The sequence below is a fragment of the Molossus molossus genome, unplaced genomic scaffold (assembly GCF_014108415.1).
Source record: "Molossus molossus isolate mMolMol1 unplaced genomic scaffold, mMolMol1.p scaffold_m16_p_1, whole genome shotgun sequence".
NCBI classification, from domain to species: Eukaryota; Metazoa; Chordata; class Mammalia; order Chiroptera; family Molossidae; genus Molossus; species Molossus molossus.
Window position 1 is genome coordinate 211,855,757 of NW_023425344.1, and position 20,991 is coordinate 211,876,747.

Here is a 20,991-nt window from a genome sequence, read left to right on the forward strand (position 1 = left end):
GGTGGGCTTCCTCTGGTGTGGTCTCGGAGGGACGGTCCGCACCTCCCCGCCCAGCGAACCCCAGCCCCTCCTCCCCTCTCGGCGTCTTCATCTCCGCCCCAGAGATTAGAAGCTCAATCACTTAGTAACTGCAGTAACCTCCGTGGCTTGCAGAGTCTATGGCCCATTTGTCTTCAGTGCACAGAATTCCAGGGCTTTTCCTGGCTGAGAGAGGGCCGTGCTTGCTCCAGGGCCGCTCCGCACGGTGGGCAGGCAGCCCGCGGTCTGCAGGCCCAGGGGAGGGAATGGAGGGCCCTGGGCTGCCGGGACGCAGGCGCGGCCCAGGGCGGCCCGAGAACGCACGTGCTCGCCGCCGGGCTGTGAACAGTTGAGCTGCTTGGAAAGCTGGCGTGGCTTTTAGCTCCAAGCAGCAGAGAAAGGGAGAGTAGACAAGAGGGCTGAAATTCAGGGCCATTTCCAGAATCATCAGAGGAGCTGCGTACCCCAGTGTCTAATGGACCCTGTCGGTTGTCTATGTCCATTATATATATATATATATATTTATATATATATGTCCATTATTTATATATATATAAATTTTGGTTTGTTTTGAAACTTGAGAGACCCTAGTAAATCTAATATGCTGTGTAAATTGAGGCTCACAAAGGCATATTTCATCATTAAGTTTTACCCGAAGATCCTAAAGTAATTGCTTATTGTAAAGGTTTCTGAAAATCCGAACGTGGGAGTCGGTAGGTCAGCGTAGTGGGTGTCAGGATGCTCTGTCCAGATCGCCCTGGGAACTCAGGCACTCACTCCCCTCCCCCACTCCGTGCCAGAGGCTGACAGCTCTCAGCTGAAAGACTTTCTGGGCCTTGCTCTGAGTGAAGGGAGCCAGCCACCTAGCTCAAGGTCACACTTCCTTCCCAGGGGCAGCCTTTACGGGGTGACTGTTTGGTGCAGGGTATAAAGGCCTGGCCCCCTTATCCTAACTTGGGACCATCCTGCAAGGGCATCCCGGATCCAGAGCTGCCCCTGGGATCAGCTGAACCTTTGTTGTGACCTCATCACCGTTCATCTCCTCCCTCTGCGTCCTTTACTCTCCTTCAAGGCTTGATCCTGAGAGCACATCCCCTTCCTCATAAGCTTTCTGTGGACAAATCTGTCACCGACTTTACTCCCCTGGGAACCAGACCTGCAACAGTTAGTACTAAGAGTGATAAAGGCTAGGTGGGAAAGCCAGAGGGCCTTCACGCAAAGAGACTCCTCTCAGTGGGAGGGCAGGAGAGCTGGAGAACAGCCTTTCTGGAAGCAGCAGGGCTCTGGAGAAGATGGGGTTCTCAGCTCCGACAGGTTGCTGTAGCATGGCTAGGAGTGGGACCTGGAGACATGGGACAGGTATACATAGGTTTATGTGCCAGAAAGACATGATCTGCCAAATTCTTCTGAGCTCTCTGGACCTACCACATGGCCAGGCCTTCCTGTTAAAGGCTAGTGCTCCTCCCTTGCCTAAAGATGGTGCAGAGGTCTCTGCTTTGCAAGATGTCACATTCCTTCCCCAAATCCATGCCCGGCTCTCCTGCCCACAGACAAATGACGAGGGCTGAATCAGCATCACCTAGCCGCAGAAGTGCTAAAAGAGAAGAAGGACTAGACTCGGAGGAGCTGCAGGCTCGACCTCACTGATGGCAAGAGCCAGGACACTGCTGATGGGACTGGATGCTGAGAGTGCTGGGTCAAACCTCCACATCCGGTCACTGGGAACGTCCACCGTGAGGAGAAGCGAGGTGCTTGGAGAGAAGTTCATACTGTGTCTCCAGACATCCCTGACACCTCCAGGAAATAAGGTAGTTAATTGGGCTCCCCATAGACCAGCGTTTACAAATAATAGTCTGTAAAGAAGCACATCAAGGACCTCCTGGGTATGACTGCCGAAGAGGCAACGCCATTAAAAGCATATCCAGCTGTCAGAAAGAGCCGACTACCCTGTGCAGCGAGTTACCCGTTGAGCCATTTTGGGAAGAAGAAAAGACAACCTCCTTGTAAGTAAAAGAGGATTCTCCTACTCAGGTCGAACTGCTGCAAAAACAAGAAAAGAATCTGCATACTCAGGTAGAACCTATGCAAAACAGAACAGAACACGTGCACCGAAACTGCTTCAAGGACAAGATCAAGGGCTATGTGAAGTTCATTGCATGCCACACTCTGACACTGACAGGGACTCCGTTCCCAGCTTAGAAGAGCTGAACCCGTTCAGACACACGCAGCAACTTTGAGGAAAACAAAGGCATCTGGGTGCGAGGAATGTGTCAGCATAAAGAGACAGCGTGCTGTGTATGGAAGACTTAGATCACACCCCAGACATAAGTTTCAAAAGAGATGTGGTGAGCGAGGGTGAAGGTGCCTTTTGTGTATCTTTGGAGAACATTGCAGCACCGTCAACGTTGCTACGGCAGCTGGAAATGCGAAAATCGCAACACGAAGCAGCATGTAAGGGGCCGTGTGCTCAGATCCCGCGGCTCTGGGACAGGGTGCAAGAGCAGGAGTGAGAGAAGCCGTGGCCATGGTCATGATGGGTCGAAAGCCACGGTCAAGAAAGCGCTGCAGTGAGAAGTGGACCGTTTGGAAGAACTGAAAATACACAACATGAAGAAAATGGTTGAAGCGAGGTGAGTGGAGCCAGTAAGTGCTGGGACCAGGGTTTCCCCAGCCAGGAGCAGAGGCAGGCTCTTGCCACCTCCTGTGAAGACGCCGCAGAGTCAGCTCCAGCCCCGTGGTGCCGGGAGTGTGCAGTTAAACCTGCCACGCCAGAGCGTGGTGAAGGCAGGGGCCACGGGAGCGGGAGGAGGGCGTCAGTGGGCGAGAAAAGGAGGAAATCTGTAATACAACAGTTAAAGATAATTTTAAAAAGAGAAAAAAGAAAACAATAAAATAATCAAAATAAAAAGTGAATCACTTAAAAATAAAACTACTATGAAGTTCACAAAGAACTCGTGGAACGCAAGCGGAAGTGGGAGAAAGCTGGAGTACGAGAGGGAGGCGTGAGATTCATGCTGATTTACAGGGAAGAAATCTTCTAACGCAGGAAAAGCAACGAGCCAGGCTCCAAAAACCGCTCCCTGAGCGGGAAGAGGAACTGAAGGCCCAGATGAAACGTGGGAACAGGAGCGTTCATTTCGATCAGAATGGCAGATAAGAAACAGCCGCTGTCACTTCAGAGAGACACAATAGTGAGCGCGTGTGTGGTCTTTCCCCGGCACCCTGCTGACTGCCCCACTCTGTCACAGACAAAGTGAAAGCCGGGCATCTGGGAATGGGCACAAACAAGGCCTCGGGGCACGAGGAAGCTGCAGGAGCAGGTGGCTCAGATCTACGTTCCCTCCAGTGATAGGAGGTACCTCTCCCTCAGCTACGGGACCACCTGACAATGGAGAGTGAGGGTCAAGTCTGGGTCATGATGCCTATGTCAGTAGGTAGGTACAAGCTGGAAATCCTCACGGTGGGCAGAGCTTTGGATGAGTCACCTGCCCATCCATTTTGGATAGAAAGAGAGGTGTCTGAGGTTAGCATATCTATGGACTCATAGACAGTGGTGGATGCTGGCTGGTTGCTCAGGGGCCTGAAAAGAGACAGATGAGAAAACTGAGGACAAGGGGTTCTGAGGAAGAGGGCCAGCTGGAGGAGTGATGTCTAGTGAGCATGGGGCACCACCCTCCAGGACAGCGCGTTTCCTACATCAACAGCCATTAAATGGCAATACAGACGTATCAAGTTCGGGCCTGCGCACTCCAGTTCGGACAACTCTGAAGGGCCATCCGGCCTCAAAAGCCCCTGAGACTAGCTAAGGCATTTTAAAGTCACTGCATCATCGCTGAACTTCTTCCTCTGCCCAGCCCTGCCTCCTCCACCCCTCCCCAGACAGCACTCACCAAGAGACCACCGCATTCAATGCTCATCTCCGATTCCGTGTCCTGGAGACCCCGCCTAAGACAATTGCCACATGGGTTTTCATAACTGGCATTTCTATTTACAGAGCTTCACACCACTTTTAGTCTGACAGGCAGGCTGGTGTAAGCTAAGCCAATAGGGAACCTGAAGAAAGACAGGAGCCGACATTCGGCCCGTCACCTAATAATTCAGTGGCCAAGTCTTGCATAATGAACCGCAGGCCCTGTCTGTCAGTGAAGGCCAGTGTTTGCCCAAGTGGGCCTCATTCTGACACCAGTTCTTCTCTGCACACACCTGCCCTTTTTCCTACCCCACTCCCACCCCCTGGCATGTTAGGGGTGTATTAAGAAGTAGTAAGAAGGAACAGAAATGAGAATTTAAGAAACAGCAGCCATCAGAGGTTAACAAAAAGACTGCCACCCAGCTGTTCCAGCTAAGAAGTCCAGGCTGTGTGCAGATGTGTCTCTACCCCCTTCCTTCCACCAGCCCACGTAGAATGGGACTCCTGAGGAAATCTTTGCACAGATTTCTTCTGCTCCAGTGCATTCAACCTCCATAAATTAAAATGTACAATTAGCCACCCTTGTGTTTAGGAATATATCAGGTCTGAAACCTAAAAGGCCTCTCCCGGGACGAAAACCTCTTCTCTCTACCCTAATAACACCAAGAGTCGATTGCCTCACTCAGCATGCTCTCCTGCTCCCTGTCTGCAGGAGCAAGTGCTGTTCGTAGGGAACCCGGCTGCGTGATGTCTCAGAAGAGCTGGGATATTAAATGACCTCGTGGTCCGGTCTCTACTGGCCTTCTCCGCGGTGCTGGGGTTGCCTGAGCATCTTCAGAGGGCCCTGAACAGCGATGGTTCGTCGTCTTTGTTGGACCTTTCTTGCTCTTGTGCTTTGACTCATTTGCTCTGATTCGGTTCAGAGTTCACTTTGTTCCCTCTCTTCCTTGTTCCCACCTCTTCAGATCCGTTTCTGTTTAGCTGCCTGACTCTGCTTTGGGGGAGGTAAATGCAGGACCAAACCCGGGGATTAAATGTTGCGATGACTTGTTTTAACTTTTTCCATTTTAAATTTCAGGCTGGCTTAATTGAATTGCAAAGTGAAATGTACATGCAACGGGAACTCAGCAGCTCTAAGGTTGGAGAAGGGATGCGAAACTCAAATCCTTGCAGCTTCTTACTAAAAAAATGTAATTATCTCCCTGGCCGGTTTGGCTCAGTGGTTGGAGTGTTGGCCCGCGGACCAGAGAGACCCGGGTTTGGTTCCGACTAAGGGCACGTACCTTGGTTGCAGTTTGTCCCCGGCCCTGGTTGGGATTGTGTGGATGGCAGCCACTCGATGTGTCTCTCTCATGTCAATGTTTCTCTCTCTCTTTCCCCCTCTCTCCCTCCCGCTCTGTCTGAGGAAAAATGCAAAAATGTCCTCGGGTGAGGATTAAAACAATGTAATTATCCACTCAGACAAAGCCAACACAACTGGGAGTGCCACCCCCCAGTCCAGCCACAAGGACTGATTCTCTTCAACAGGAAGGTCCAAGGAGAGCTGGTTCCCTACCCAATTTGAACAAGCTGAGAAGTGTATCCAGAGCGCCACCCCCAGCATGCCTGAGATTTAGAATTCGGTTCTTATGCTTGATGGTTGCTGCTCGAGGAGCTGCAGTTTTTCTTGCGTAACTTCCTGTGTGTGCTCTGTACAGCAGAGAGCTTTTGCGTTGCTTCATGAACTTTTCTTCTTGGCTCGGAGCTGCCGTGGACCCCAATCCTCTAGTCAACACCACGACCATCTGCTTAAGCCTTTCTCCCGCAGAGCTGCATACTGTTTTTACCCACACCCCCATCCCTGCTTCCCCAGCATGAAGCTGCTCTGCTTCAATCAACATGAACTCCATCCCTTCTTAGAAGGCTCTGTGGTGATCCATGTGCTAGGAAATATTCTCTCCATCCAGAGACATCATTTACCAATTCGACTATTTGAATAGTAATAGGATCCTGGGTGATACCCACACTTTCTATGTTCCTGGTTCATTCTCTTTGGAGGCTGGTCCTCTTCCTGAGAAGCCAATGCTATAGCAGATCATTTTCTCTGGTCCTAACCCTGACAATTCCAGTTTATTTTTATTTCCCCAACAATGCACCATGGGGGGCCTGGGATTACTTGCAGCTGATCCCGTTGACTTGCACAGAGACTTCAAAAGGGATAGAACTTGGAAAACATGCTCCCATGCAAATCTTACCCAGGCTTGTATTTTTCAGTTACATGCCAGATGGGTTGTTATGTTAATAAATGACTACAGTGATTCTTATGTATATATATATATTTCCCACCCCAGAACCTTTTGAAATGAGAGATCATATCACACAAAATGCACACTTGGCCTCGAAAGCGCCATTGAAATGCACCTTGGGAAATAGTAGCTTAACCTGAACAATTCAAGTAAAAGGTGTCTTTATTCTTTTTTCTTCTTGTGAAAGCTGTACTCTCAGAGAAGTTTCATGCCTTCATTTTCTGCCAGTAAAATTCTGAATCTTAAAGTTCTTGGAGGTATTCATTTGACTGATATACTAACCACTTCTGAACGCTGACTCTAATGTATTTCAGAATCCTGGGATTGAAAAATTAGAGTTTTATCTAAATATTTGCTTATTTCTAAGCCCAGCAAGATGTAGGAGTTAAGTTCTCACTGTGGTGACCCATGGGAGGCCTAAGGGCCCATTTCTGTCTGTTACCTACTTTTGTGTGCCTTAGGTTTTGTGAAAACCCCTTGTTCCATACCTAGCCAACTACAGAATGTAATTAGGGTTCGATACTCACGTCCCTGTTGAGAAAAGAAACTAAGAAAATAACATTTTTTTAACAGTTGAGATATTTCACATATATTTGCTTAATAACTAAATAGTGTCAGAGGATCTAGTCTGAATGAAATAGACCGTTTTTAATCCTAAATGAAATACAGAACTTCTAAGCTGCTCTCCCACATTATTTGATTGTGACTGTATTAGCTTCCTATTGCTGCTGTAACACACGACCACAAACTTAGGCTTCAAAGAACACACATTTTTATCTTCCGGTCTCACTGGGCTCAAGTACGGGGAGTAGGGCTGCATTCCTTCTGGAGGCTCTAGGAGAGAACCTGTCTTCTTGCCTTTTCCAGCATCCAGACGTGGCCTGCATTCCTTGGCTCGTGACCCTCTTCCATCTTCAAAGCCAGCACTGACCCGTCCGGTCTTTCTCACATCCTGTCACTGACACTGATTATCTTCTCTCCCTCTTTCATTTATGAGTACCCTTGTGATTGCATTGGGGCCCCGGATAATCCGGGATTATCTCCCATCTCAAGATCCCTAATCACATCTGCAAAGTCCCTTTGCCACATACGGCCATGTGCACAGGTTCTGATGAGCAGGAGGTGGACATTTTGGTGGCGGTAGAGCATTATTCTGCCTACTGCAATGGTATTGAAGCATAAACAACTCTACATATCCTTTGTTAAATATCTTCATTTTCTTTTATCCTTACCCGAGGATACGTTTATTGATTTTAGAGAGAGGGAAGTGTTGGGGGGGGGGGTGAGGAGAGAGAGAAACATTGATTGGTTTTCTCCTGTATGTGCCCAGGCTGGGGATCGAACCCACAACCTTTTGGTATATGAGATGACACTCCTACCAACTGAGCCACCCAGCCAGGGCTTCATTCATTTTATAAGTCAGAAGTGAACTCCTAAGGAAGTTTTAGAGATTCATTAAGGTTATCCTGGAGGACCGTCTACCACGCCATTGCTTAGTCACGACTCATTCAATTTCTTGAGGAAAGAGTAATGCTTTTTGGATCTGAGACACAGAGATGACTACATACATTTGTCACCTTCACTTTGCCAATTCCCCATTTTATTTAATTCTGTAGAGACTTGGCACATTGCCCTTGGAAACTGGCCACTCCCTAAAATACTGCCAATTTGGGATTAGATGAGAAAGATTATGAGATGGTTGCTCAAAATAGTGCAGCTTGACTGAAGATGTATTACAGCATCATCAGCAAATAATAAGAAAATGGAGATTTTATATATTTTTTTTAAAAAAAGGCTTTGTGTTGAGGTTTTGTTTAAAACAAGGTGTATCCCTCGGCATTGTTCTAGCACGGTGATTCTCTTCACTGTGGTCACCACTGCAGGGCCGTATCTATTGCAGCACCACACCAGCTGATGCAGGGCAGCCAGCAGCTGCCCCGTGTGTTACAGATGTCCCGTGGCTTACCATAGAGAATCAGGGCTTAATTCATTTACCCTGGCTGCTCCGTGCCTTGCTCTGCCAACACAGCTGCAGCACAGCTCCTCCGTCGAGAAACCTGGCAGCCTTCCCGGCTGGCTGCTACCTGCCAACACTTTTCTGAAGACCCGCCAGAGGAGGGAAGGACAGGAGGGCAGGGGACTGAGGAGGAAGGGAAGATGCCAATCTAATTGCATTGGCCTGCAGCCCCTTAGATCTCCATGCTCCCAGAGGTGGTGACATACTTGAATGCAGCCGCCTTCAGTGAGCTGCTTGGAAAAGACCCATTGAGATGTGGGCTCGCCCTCCTGAGGTCTGAGTCTCTAGACCTGCCCTGACTCTCCTGTTTATTTCGCAGTTGTGGAGAACTAGGAACAACCCGCCGGGGAATGGTGGCTTCCCAGGAGCCGGTGTTCTTCTGTCTCCACTAATGTGCTAACCATTGAATTGTGTGCGTTTTTCTCATTTCCATAGCGCATTGTGATACTGTCCAACTTTTCTAGGGTGAGGACCTCTTATTAATGTCCAATTTTACAGCCTTCCTACATGATAGTTGTTGCACTTTTCCTGTTAGTTGACTTTTAAAATGCGTGACCAAAGGCATCTGAGTTCTGTAAGGTTTTGGATAGATTTGGGCTTTACTAATCACAACAGTATCTAATAACAGTCAAGCCCAGTGAAGACGGAGACAGGTGGCCCCTGGGACATCTGTGCCCTGTGGCGTGAATGGCGGGACAGCCCAGCGCTGGTGTGAGGAGGGATTCCTGGGCCTCTCCAATCACTTGCCCACCTAGAGAGAGGGTGGCTCAGGACAAGCACCACTAGAGGGAATGGGGAGCCACCTCACCGCATTCTGTGTGGGCTGGGAGCCCTCTGTCAGCTCTCAGAGAGAACGCATGTGCCCGAGGGGAAAGGGAAAGAGGAAAGAGCAGGCCCACCCGCAGGAACGCAGTGTTGAGATCCCTCTTTTCAGGCTCAGAATCCTTCAAAACAAACAAAGCTAGCCTGTGGGTTGGGACTTGTCACACCCCTTCGGGTTAAATTACAAACCTTAGAAGGAAAAGCGACTCCACTGCAGGGGAAGCTAAGAGGGCGACCATCCAAGTAGACATGACACCAGCCAGGACAGCCAACTCTGGCCCACACGAGGGACACTCCCCCCGCCCCCCACGCCCCGGGGAGAATGTTTTCAAGTTCTCTGCTGTCCTGCAACTAGGTCATGGACCAAAGAGGAGGTGTCTAAAGAGAGAACAGGTTAGAAACCAGTGATAAAATGGCTGGAAGCCCACAGGGTATGGGATCCATTCCAGGGCGTCAGAATGGACAAGTAGCCAGAGCTCTTGATGTCCTGAGGCACACCCCTCCGGCCCCACCCTAAGGCGTCGGGGTGAACCCTGAGGGCTCCAAGGCGGCGAGGGTGGCCAGGCAGGGACTCGAGGCAGAGGCCACTTAGCAACTGGTGAGAAAGAACTTCAGGATTTAACTACAAAAGCGATACCTCTGCATGTTGGCTGATAAAGTCCATAATTAAGAACTCTGACCAGTTTTGGAGCCCCAGAAAGACACTATTGACAGAATCCCTTTCTCCATTTTTCTCTCCCTGTTGCTATAGAAAATGCAAACCTAAACTCTTTTTCTGAGAGAATGAGACTTCTAGATAGAAGCATCTTTTCCTGAGGTGAAAAGGGAAATTACACTGTTATGTGCCAGCCCCTGGGTTCCAAGTTTGACATCCGTGAAATTCCCTCCCAACCACTGTCCGGGGGCCATGTACTATTCCCATTTCACAGACGAGGAGCCAGATGCCCAAGGTCACACATCTAGTAAGGGGGGTCCACGTCCCACCCAGACCTCCCCGACTCCTGAGCCGCTGCCCTTCCCTCCACATCACACGGTGTTGAAGGCTGCGTGCCAGCCGGTGGGGATGCAGCTCTCCAGCTAGGCACGAGCGCTCTCTATTTTTCCCAATGGGTCCATTGTATTCTTTTTAAGCCCCGCCTCCCCCCATCAACTGTTCTTATATTTTAGGATTCGACTCAATAGCTATTTCTTGTAGCCTGGGCAAATAAATAAAATGATCAGCAATGTTCATTTTATTTTTATTTACTAACTCAACTAGCAACTCTCTCATCAACCTAATCACACTGAAGTTGTCAATGTTCAGGGAGCAGTAAATAGCACCACATTTAACTTCTTTGAAATATGTACTTACTGTATTTGGCAAAGTCTTTTGGCTTTAACTCTTTTACTTAGGGTTCCTTACTATCAACAGGAAGACAGTTCAATTAAAAACACACACATATTTACATACACTTAAACATTTCCCCAAAGATAAGAGTTGCCGTCATTCTGAAAGGTTTCCTTGGGTTTTCCTCGAAAGCATTTTCCATGGAAATCAATGTCGGGGGCTGGCTAATGTGAGCAGGCACCTCCCCAGAGACGTCGGGTCCTTCATGAAACCTTTCCAGCTCCCATTAATCCTCAGCCTTTTTATCTTCTGTTTGTTGATAATGTGGTGTTATAAATATCCATCAAATACAAATCAATAATGATAACATTAACTGGGAGTGGACATTTATCTAACATCTGATACACAGCAGAACGCCAAATGGTGGGGCAATGAGCAAAGCCTTTGTGGTGGCGAGTGAGGTTTGTGGAGCTGACTCTGCCCTCCTGCTCCCTCTCGGCCTCCTCCTGTGATGTGTCCAAATGTTACCCTTCATAACGAAGAGGCAAAAGACCATCATCTCCTTTCTAGGGCTGTGTGTGCGAACCATATGAATGAAAATGAGTTTTGTAGGGGTTAAATGCACTCTGCATGCGAGAAAGCAAAAGAGTAACGTTTCTATTCTATTGAGTCCAAAGAAAAAGCAGAATGGTCCATTGCTAATATTTTAGGATTCGACTCAATAGCTGATGGATTCTATTTCTTGTAGCCTGGGCAAAGCTTTAAATCATTGTAGGCCCTGGATTAAAGTATCTTATATGGACTTCTTATGAACATATATGAACTCTTCAGTTCCCCCCTCAAACTGAGCAAGCATGTTGGGTTTCAAAAGATACCTCTACTTTCTGCCTCAATGCCTTCTTAATGTAACTTTTACAAAATGTGTTATACAATATTTAAGACATTTGAAAAAGGATGAGGAAAAATTTCAGAGATACCCATGTATCCAACACTGAGCTCACAAAATAAAACACTGGGGACACAGTTAAATCCACTTTATGCTCATTGCCTGCTTAATAGAGCCTGTACCTTCCCAAGAGGTTATTTCCTGAGAAATCAGAGACCTGGGTGCTTGGCTCTGCTCATCTTTGCAAGGACTTAGAAGTGGCCCTTACATGTCTGGCCTCTGTGTCGGAGTCAGAGATGACCATGTGATCTTGAGGCTGTGGGTGAGCCATGCAACGTCTGCACCTTGTTGTCCGATGGGAGTGCACATGACTGCCTCTTCCGGGGTATTCAACGAGAGGCCCAAAGCCCTTGACCACGGTTCTGCATGAGTGGCCAGAGACGCCAAGGGGAGCTGGCCAAGCTCCTGAACTTGAAGTGCACTTGACTCATTGAGGAGAAGGGTGACTCTCCTGAAGCCTCAGCCCTACAGGGACAACTGTGTGCTGCATGTGGACCTGGCCTGGCCTGGGGCTGGGGTTGAGGGCAAATTTGTCTGTCCCTCCGCTCGGCCTCTTCTGAGCAGGGCGTCCCCTTCGGCCGTGGGCCGGTCCTGGCTCAGAGCTGGGAGCCAGTGCCCCCATGGGTCATTTTCAGTGAGGGAGAACTCATGTAAATTGTCATGATACTCTTTGGACATTAGCCTGGGGTAAAAAAAAGTAATGCTTTAAGGTCCAATGATTTTAGTAAAAAATGCAGAAAACGTGATCATTTGCCCTGTTACTCCTGTATATTGCAGCCAAACAGACACATTCCCCATACTTATTTATGTTGCAGACCAGTATTTTTTTTTCTTACACAGGAATCTTATTAAAACAATAAATCAGTGTTAACCTGGGTTTTAAATTAGCCCAATATGTTTGGAGAATTTGCTGGTTTAATTTTCCCATTTTTCATTTTCAGTTAACTAATTTAGTTTTCCCAGCTGGGACACCACAATCATAACATGTGGATTTATCTTGAAATCAGGAAGTCTGACATACATCGCTGCCAAAACAAAGGAGGAGGACGCGTTCTGTCCTGCGTGGAGGCTGCGCGGTCCGAAGATGCCCGACCCGGGCTTGCGAGGGCCTCTGCCTGGGCTCTGGGAAGCAGCACCAACTGCCTGCAAGTTCTCCCAAGTGTCCAGTTCTGTGTTTCCTCCACATGTCCTCTGACCAGAAGTTTCCAGTGCCTCTGTTATGGACTGTGCCCCACCCCCAACTTCATAGGTTATAGCTCTAACCCCAATGCGACCATATTTGGAAATAGGGCCTTTGGGGAAGTAATTCAGTAAATGAGGGTGGGTCCCTGATCCAATGGGATCATTATTTTTATAAGACTTACCATCAGAGCCCTGGCCAGTTTGGCTCAGCGGTTAGAGCGTCAGTCCACAGGCCAATGAGTCGAGGGTTCCATTCCGGTCAAGGGCACGTACCTCAGTTGCAGTTTGGTCCCCGGCCCTGGTCGGAGTCGTGCGGAAGGCAGCCAGTGCATATGTCTCTCTCAGGTAGATGTTTCTCTCTCTCTCCCTCCCTGCCATTCTGTCTGAAGATAAATAGAAAAATATCCTCTGATGAGGACGGAAGAAAAAATATATATAAAAGAGATACCATCAGAGAGCTCTCTCTCTCTCTCTCTTTCTCCCTTCCCCCCTCTTCTCTCTCTCTCATCACGCACACAAGAAAAGGTCACAGGAGCACACAGAGATGATGGCCACCTACAAGCCAAGAAGAGAGACCTCAGAATAAAACCTACTTTGCCAGCACCTTGATTTGGGATTCCCAACCTCCAGAACTGTGGAAAAAAAAACAAATTTCTGTTGTTTAAGTCGTCTAGTCTAAGGTATTTTATTTGGCATCCCAAAGAGACTAAGACCATCTCCCGGCAATGTTTTCCCAGGGACACTGCGACAATCAATTGCTGGTGCTCCTCCCCCAGCCCCAGGAGGGCACAGAGTTCCAGCAAGATCTCAGCTGGTCCTCTGAGGGTCCCTACCACCACACAGGTTGGGTAGGTTGCAACGAAGTCTGCCCCCAAACCCCGAAGTATGATTGGGGACCAGACACCAAAGAAAGCTTTTCCCAGCCAGGAGCCCTCAGAGGGATAAGTAGGCGTGAGTGTGTGTGTCTGTTGGGGAGGGGTGACTTTTGCAAAGGGCCAGGTACTAGAAGTGTCCTCAGCCCACGGCTGGCTGCGTTGGACTTGTTCTTCACCCTGAATCACGCAACTGGGGTTGAGAGTGTGGGCGTCAGGAAAATGCTGGCGGTGTTCTGGAGAAGCTGCTGCGTGCAGTGGAAAGGGCATTGGCTTTGGAGTCACACAAAGTTGGGTTAAATTCCAGCTCTTTACTGCGTTAACCAAAATAGTGTAAGCAAGGGCTCCATCAGCTCGTGCGGCTGAAAAATCCAGGGAGCTGTTCGCTTTCAGGTACAGCAACACCCAGCCACCCCAAAGATGTCATTGGGAATCCGTGTTCTCTGTCCACTCCTCCTCCACCGGCTCACTGGGAGAGGCCTCCCTCCACACTCCGAGTCTCGCGTGACCCTCAGCACTGAGGACGGGCGGAGGAAGCAGAGGGTCTTTGCCGAGAAACACAACAAAAACCTTGGTGAGGTTGCTGATGGGCCTGTTCTGAGTCCCATGTACACCCCTGGGTGGAAGGTTGTGAGGTCAGTGCAAAGATGATGCTGTGACTTAAAAAGGAGGAAGGGATGCTAAGCGTGCTCCTAGCATAGCGCAAGGCACAGACGGAGGTGTAGCAACTGTTAGGCTCTCCCTTCGTCCCTTCCTGCCCTGGTCCTCTCCTGGAGGCCTGGGGGAGGTTCGGGGGATTTGGATGGTATTGAAGATGTCGTGTTGTTTTAGGCTAGGGAGCCTCGGACAGGAGGAGAACTGCTCAGTGGGGGTCCTCTCCCAGGGATTGTTTCTCCTGGGAATGGCAACCTCGGTGGCAGAGTGAGGCTTAGAGTTCATGGTTGGACTCAGCCCTGGGGCGTCCAGGGGAGCTGGCAGAGCCTCCCGGAGAGCCCGCCACGTCTGCAGTTCCTGGACAGGGCACTGGGTGCAGCCAGCTCTCCTGGCACTCGCTGGGATCCCAACCAACCTCCACTGCCACACCCCCTCCTGCACAAACGAGGCCGGGCCAGGACACATCTTCTCGCAGACCTGCGGGGTGTCCTACCCTAACGACCACTCCCTACGTGAACTGACTTAGGATTCGTTAGGCATCACGATGTAATTACCTCGGAAAATGCCTAGAAGAGCCAACGTTAACACCCTGGAGACACGTCACAGAGACTCACATCAATGGGCATGGTTTGACCGCTTTGAGGGGTCCAGACGGATTCCAATTCATGCCATTCAGGTCTTGCATTTAGAGATCCGTTTCCTCGGGACAGTTCTATCACGTGCAGTGCATGGGAACTGCAGATCCTTGACGGGCTTCTCTGGCGAGGAGAAGGAAGCCCCTCTACACTGCTGGTGGAGTGTGAAACGGGGCAGCTTCTTTGGAAAGCAATGTTATAATATCTAACCCAACTGAAAAAGCAAAACTTCTGTGACCCAGCAATTGCATTGTAGGGGCGGGTCCTGCACATGCCCCGCTAGTGCCCAGGGGCTGCGTCTCACCCCACGAGCGGCAGTGAGCGCCGGGAAGCCCCTGGGGGCGGAGCTGCTGCAGGGTGCGGAGCAGCGAGGGGGAGGAGGTCCATCCAGATGTGAAGGTTTGGAAAAACCCTTATCATGCCTTAGATGAAATGACAAGGTACACAACAGCGTACATGGCTGCTTCCACTTATGTAAAAAAAAAAAAAAAAAAAAATTGACATGTGAGCACGCATAGAAAATTACTGGAAGCACAGACCAGAAAGTATTAACAGGTGTCGCCAGACTGGAGCTCTGGACTGAGGGAGAAGCCTACTTTTCATTCGGTCTTCTCATACTTTTTGAATTCTTTTTATCCCGTCCATGCATTTCTCTTTGAACTAGGGGAAAACACTAGGAAACAACAGCCTTCTTTCAAAAGGGAACCCCCATTCCAAGGCCAGTGCTGCCGCCACCGGGGATGGGCCGCTCCGGTTCTGTGGAGGGGAGACCATTCGCCCTTCTAGCTGAGCACATCTTAAGGACCAGCTGTGTCCCCTAATGGAGGGAACAGATATCGGACTTGGGGTTTGGTGTAAATTCGAAGGAAGGAGTCATGGAGGCAGCGTTCCTTCGTGCTCTAGGTGAGGCCTGCCGGCCGCTCTGCCCAGCCTGCCTGTGTGTGGTTCTGGCTTGATTCCCGGGTGGGCTCCTGGGAATTAGTCGGGCAGTGCTCCAGCATTCCCCCACAGTCGGGATGCCTGGGTGACGGGGAGGAAGAGAGCTGAGGGACACGGCATTCGGGAGCTGGGCAGGGAGCAGGGAAGGAGAGAAGGTGCACAGGACCAGGAAGGTGGCAGACCTAGAGCACACCGTCCCTTCTGGACCCTCCTGACCTGGAGGACGGAAGTGGGCCCAAGCTGCTCCCTGCAGTCATCTCACTTTCATTTGCCGAAACTTAGAGAAAGTTTAAGATAATTAGAGAAAGCTTGAAGTACTAATGTTTTTCATTACTGCTTTACTCTTTTTTTAAAATATTTTTTTTCTTCATTGATTTTAGAGAGAGAGGAAGGGAGAGGGAGAGAGAGAGAAACATTGATGAGAGAGTACATCGATTGGCCGCCTCCTGCATGCCCCCCACTGGGGACTGGGCCCACAACCTGGGCATGTGCCCGGACCAGGAATCGAACCAGTGACCTCCTGGTGCATGGGTCGTCGCTCAACCACTGAGCCACACCAGCTGGGCAGCTTTACTCATTTATTTGCTTATTGTTGAGTGGCTTATTATTAGTGATTCCTCATATAATATCTTTGTATTGTATAAATCAATCCCAATGAGAAAAATTCAAACAAGAGGATGTCTTCCTTTGTTTATCAGATCAGTAAAGCTTGAACAGTTTGAGAGCACAGCGTTAGCAAAGTATGAGTGGAAAAGGCAGGCTCCTTCACGGAGTAGCGATGATGGGTACAAATCGGCTCGGTTGTGGTAGAAGACAGTTGTGGAGTCTCTGTCCAGATGAAGACAGGCATCGTCCCTGACCCAGCAATTCCCCTCCCGGGAATTTCTCTCCCAGAAACACTCGCAGATGTGCACTAAGATTGTCATACGAGGATTTTATTCATTACGGTTCCTATTCGGGGATACTGGAAACAACCCAAATGCATATCACTAGCAGATTCGACAACCATGGTGCTTCCGTCCAAGGGGATACTGCGGTGGTGTCACGAGAGAGAGCAGCTCCGTGTGTGCTGACTGATGTCCACTGCTGGGAGCCAAGCCCCACCAAGAGAAAAGGCAAAGGGAAAGGAGCCATGGGCTTGTCCTTTTTTCAATTTATACGCACTATAAAGATCTGTAATAGCATCCACCGGAAAAATATCTGGGTGAGTATAAACTAAGCAGTGTTTATCTCGGGGGTCATGGGGGCCTTTACCGTTTCATGGCACGCACTTTGTAACTTTTATTACAGAAATGTGTTACTTTTATTACCAGAGATAACAATAGTGATTTTTAAAATAAAAAAAAATATTGAACAAAGAAAAAGGGCTGCGTACTCATTTTTTAAAAACAACTGACACCAGAGATCTTATGATTGGGCTCTTGAAATTCAGGGTGTTTCTCCAAACAGATTTGCACACCAGTGTCTAAATTTGGGGAAGAGAAGGTCCTTTACTGCTTGGGGTATGCATATTCTAACCTGCACAGGGTCACCAGGCATCATTAAAGTGTAATTTTTCCATTGATTGGAGAAGCAGTGGCCTAATAGCTCATTTCCTAAGGTTTTAACTGGAAACGCCCACAGTTGAGATGCTGACATGAACAGAATGTAGAATGTGATAAGCCTCACTATATTTTACATCCATTAGGAGGAGGGGGATGGGGAAGAAGGAAGGGAAAGGGGAGGAGAAAAGCATTCAGATGCTCTAGTCAGGAAATGATATTCTTTTTTATCTCCATTGTTGAAAATACACTCTGCCAAGCCTTTACCTAGAAGAAGGTGCTTATAGATTCTTTCATACTCTTTCTTTTCTATTGAACTTTTCAGACACCAAGGTTTCATGAATTCGTACAAACTTCTACAACTCCTGGGTGACAGTGGGACTGTTCTGTTCTGATAGGGTGGTTTATGGTGCCCTCTCTTGGATGTGCTTCTCAGTTCCAGGCTGGCGCCTGGCTGGCTGCTCCGAGCTGCCCCAAAAGCGTGGCCAGAGCTGGGTTCCCACTGTGCTAACTGCCCGGTTGGTTTGGGATCAGAGGTGGGGATTCCCATTCACACTCCCGTGTTAGTCAGGGTCCCGAGAGGGACCAAGCTGATGATGCATTCCAGCTTCCCCTGACAGTGAGGAGCTGTAGGCTGGGAGGAAACAGCTTGTTCACTACAACCCAGGACGGGCTCAAACCCAGGTCTCTGGACTGCTGACCTAGGTAGCTGCCCCACCTTGTTCTTTCCGTGGCTCCGTGACGAAAGCTGTTCAAGGGAAGGCGGATGTCTTTACTCGGGTGGAATGACTCAGGTATTTGATCTGAATGATGAAATGCGTATTTCCCCTTCATCTCAGGCCCAGTTCAGCACATCTTCCCGTGATCATGTTCGGCACGGTTTCTGCCCACTGAGCCCTAGCCCCCCTCCTGGAATAAGGCCGGGCTTCCCTCCAGGGGCTGCCTGAGCCTCCCACCCCCAAGATGCTGCTGCCAGTGGCACGGCATTGGCCAGGATCACAGGGCCGTCCTCCCAGTGCCCTCCAGCCTTCAGCCGGGAAGGAAACCAACAGCTCTTGGGGGCAGGATGCCAACTTCCTGGAGAAACAACAGGCTCTGTCACGGGGAACTGCGCCATATCAGAGCTGAGTGAGGGCCTGTGCAGTCGAGGTCCGGGTGAGAGCCCTGGGTCTCCCCCTCAGAAGCAGTGAGCGGAGTCTCCACACCTTGGGTCCCTTTCTGGTCGTTGGTTTGTGAATGTCATCAATTCCAAGAGTAGGTAAGGTAGTCACAACACGAACACTGAAAAGGCCTGCGATTGTCAGCTCATAATGAAAGATCTGTAGACTAGGGTTTTCTCAAACGCACGACGTCCTAAGGTTCACATATTTCCAGTAACAAGTTGTAATGCTGAAAGGAAGTGCTAAACCGTAAATATTAAAAACACATTTTTATCAATCACAGTAGAGGAAAAAATAAATTAGCTTTCTAGAATCTCTTGAGCAAACACTGTTACAAAATTGTTGACATATGTTGAGGAGATCAAAGATCACGCAGCTAAAATAGGAAGAAAGGAACTGGAGAGGATGCCAGGCTGTTAATGAATACATTGTGTTGTTTTCCTGGGTATTGTACTGTTTGCTATTTGCCACTATTGTAGATATTTAGAATGAAAAAAAAAATCAAAGCAAATTAAGTAAGTATTCATTTTGCTACCTAAATTCGTGCTCTTTTACTTAGAGAGGCATCTCCCCCTAAATTGCATATCCATCATCTCCCCACAAAACCTGGATCACTTTTGCACTCCCTTCTTGCTGTGGTTCCCAGCTGCACGTGTGTGCCGTGCTGGCCGGGCATTGTCCACATCGTCGTCACCAGCACCATCACCGTCTCCTTTGCCACTGTCTATTGCTTCTGCCGCTGCAAAGAGCTGTCGCACCTCTAGTCTTGGATCTAGTTTAGTGATCCAAGGTGACTTGTAGCATCTCTTAGGCACTTAAACTCTGTGTGCCTTAGTTTCCTCCTCTGTACAGTGGGGATAATCCCAGGACCCACTTTATTGGCTTGTTGAGGGTTAAATGAGTTAACATATGCAATGGGCTGGCTCTGGATTGTGCCTGGCGAGCAGTTATGTATGTGAGAGCTGGCTCTTAGTTTTCCTCTGCTTATTTTTATGCACTTCGCAATGCACAGCAGACTAGACCTCAGGCTTTCTTTACTCCGCTCCTTCCTCCCCCTCAGTATACTATAACCATGTTGGGAGTTGTGGGGAGGGAGGGGGGCTGGTAGTGTTAGGACTCATGATGAAAGACGGGAAAATCATCATACAGGAAGTCAATAGATAAGGTAAAAATTCATAAATCCAGAAATCACAGGAGAAGCGTATTATCTAGAAACACACACGAATATCAGAAGAAATAGCTAAAAGATGGGGAAGCTGTGGTCTCCAAGGAGGTAAGGAGAGCTGGAAATGACTGTTTTTCACCATCAACTTTGACTCTTAACTACATGCATGTGTAACTGATTTTTTCATTTTAAATATTTTTTAAATGTTACAAGTGTAAATATTTGGCTAAAAATATATTTGTAAAACATTCTTTGGACTGGAAGAGCTGGGGTTTTCTGTTCTTCTGAAGTGGCAGCAATGCTCTTGGTTACCCTTTGCCGTCATTTTCATAAGAAAAATTAATAAGCAGCAAATTGCAACAAAAAGGAAGAGGGTTTGTTTAGGTAAATTGTAAGTAAGCTTTCCCTTGTGGAAGCCTTTGCTTAATTGGGCTGCAGCTGGTGCTAATTTATTCTCTTCACTGTCTCCTTTTGGTCTTGTGTGTGTGTTTGCATGTTTGTGTTTTAAGTGTCGCTCGACTTGAGGCTTGCATTTAATGGCATGAATTTGGGGACAACTGGAACTGCTCATGAGAAGCTTATCCTATTTTAGTGCATATCCTATATGTGCTGCCGAAGCGAGCACGAGAGGCTTATCCTAAAGAAGCGTTTCCTTCCTTGTAACGGTTGTTTTGCGGTACACCTAGGAGCTACTGACTGTAATTGGAGTACGGCTGGGATGAACTAGGTTGGGATCACTACCTGATCATATTTGATCTTATTTTCCTACTATATTGCTCTCTTAGTTCATCCCCTCCCCCTCACCGTGTGCATGTGAGGAGGGCTGGGAGAAGCTCTGAGCGCCTGGTGACTGGTTCACCGGGCATGAAATCCATGCGTGAGCCTCGGTCTAGAAAAGGCAGCATTCTGGGCACAAAGTGGAGGCAATTGGCTCTTTTAGTTTGAAAAATGGAGAATATCATCCAGGCATATTTTTCTTGTGCCTTGGAGTATTTCTGCTGGGTCTGCTGGACACCGATTGCATTTCATTATCGCCTAACAAGTGGCATCAGTCATGGTCCCATCTCTTGGGCTCACCGGGAGGAGCGATGAACAGAATATATTGTTGATTTTTTTCAGTCCAGGTACAAGGAGATTTCATTTCATTACTGAATTGCAAGTCATACTTGCAGCTAAGATTAATCACTTGGTGAAGATTCTTTACTGTGTTTTCCCTGTTCTTATTCTACAGAAGCAAATAGGCTTTTATAGAAAGGTGACAGATAATAAAAATTAAAAATCGAAGGCTATTAACAATTTTTAAAAATAAAACAAAGTTTAAAAAGTAACAGAACCCAGCTGCCTGCTGTTTTGTGAGGCAAAACTGGAGATGTTGAGTTTCAGACATATTCTATCATATCACAAGATACTACTAAGTTATTCTGAGACTCACAGATGAAGTATTGAAAGCAACATTGTTTAAAAACAAAGCACAGTTGGACCTTGAAAACATGATGCTTCATGAAATAAACCGGCCAC

At 48.3% G+C, this 20,991-nt stretch overlaps 1 pseudogene; it reads left to right on the forward strand.

Moving 5' to 3' along the window:
• The first annotated feature begins 1,664 nt into the window (after positions 1 to 1,664).
• Positions 1,665 to 19,072, forward strand: LOC118623424 (annotated as a pseudogene).
• Positions 19,073 to 20,991: the final 1,919 nt, after the last annotated feature.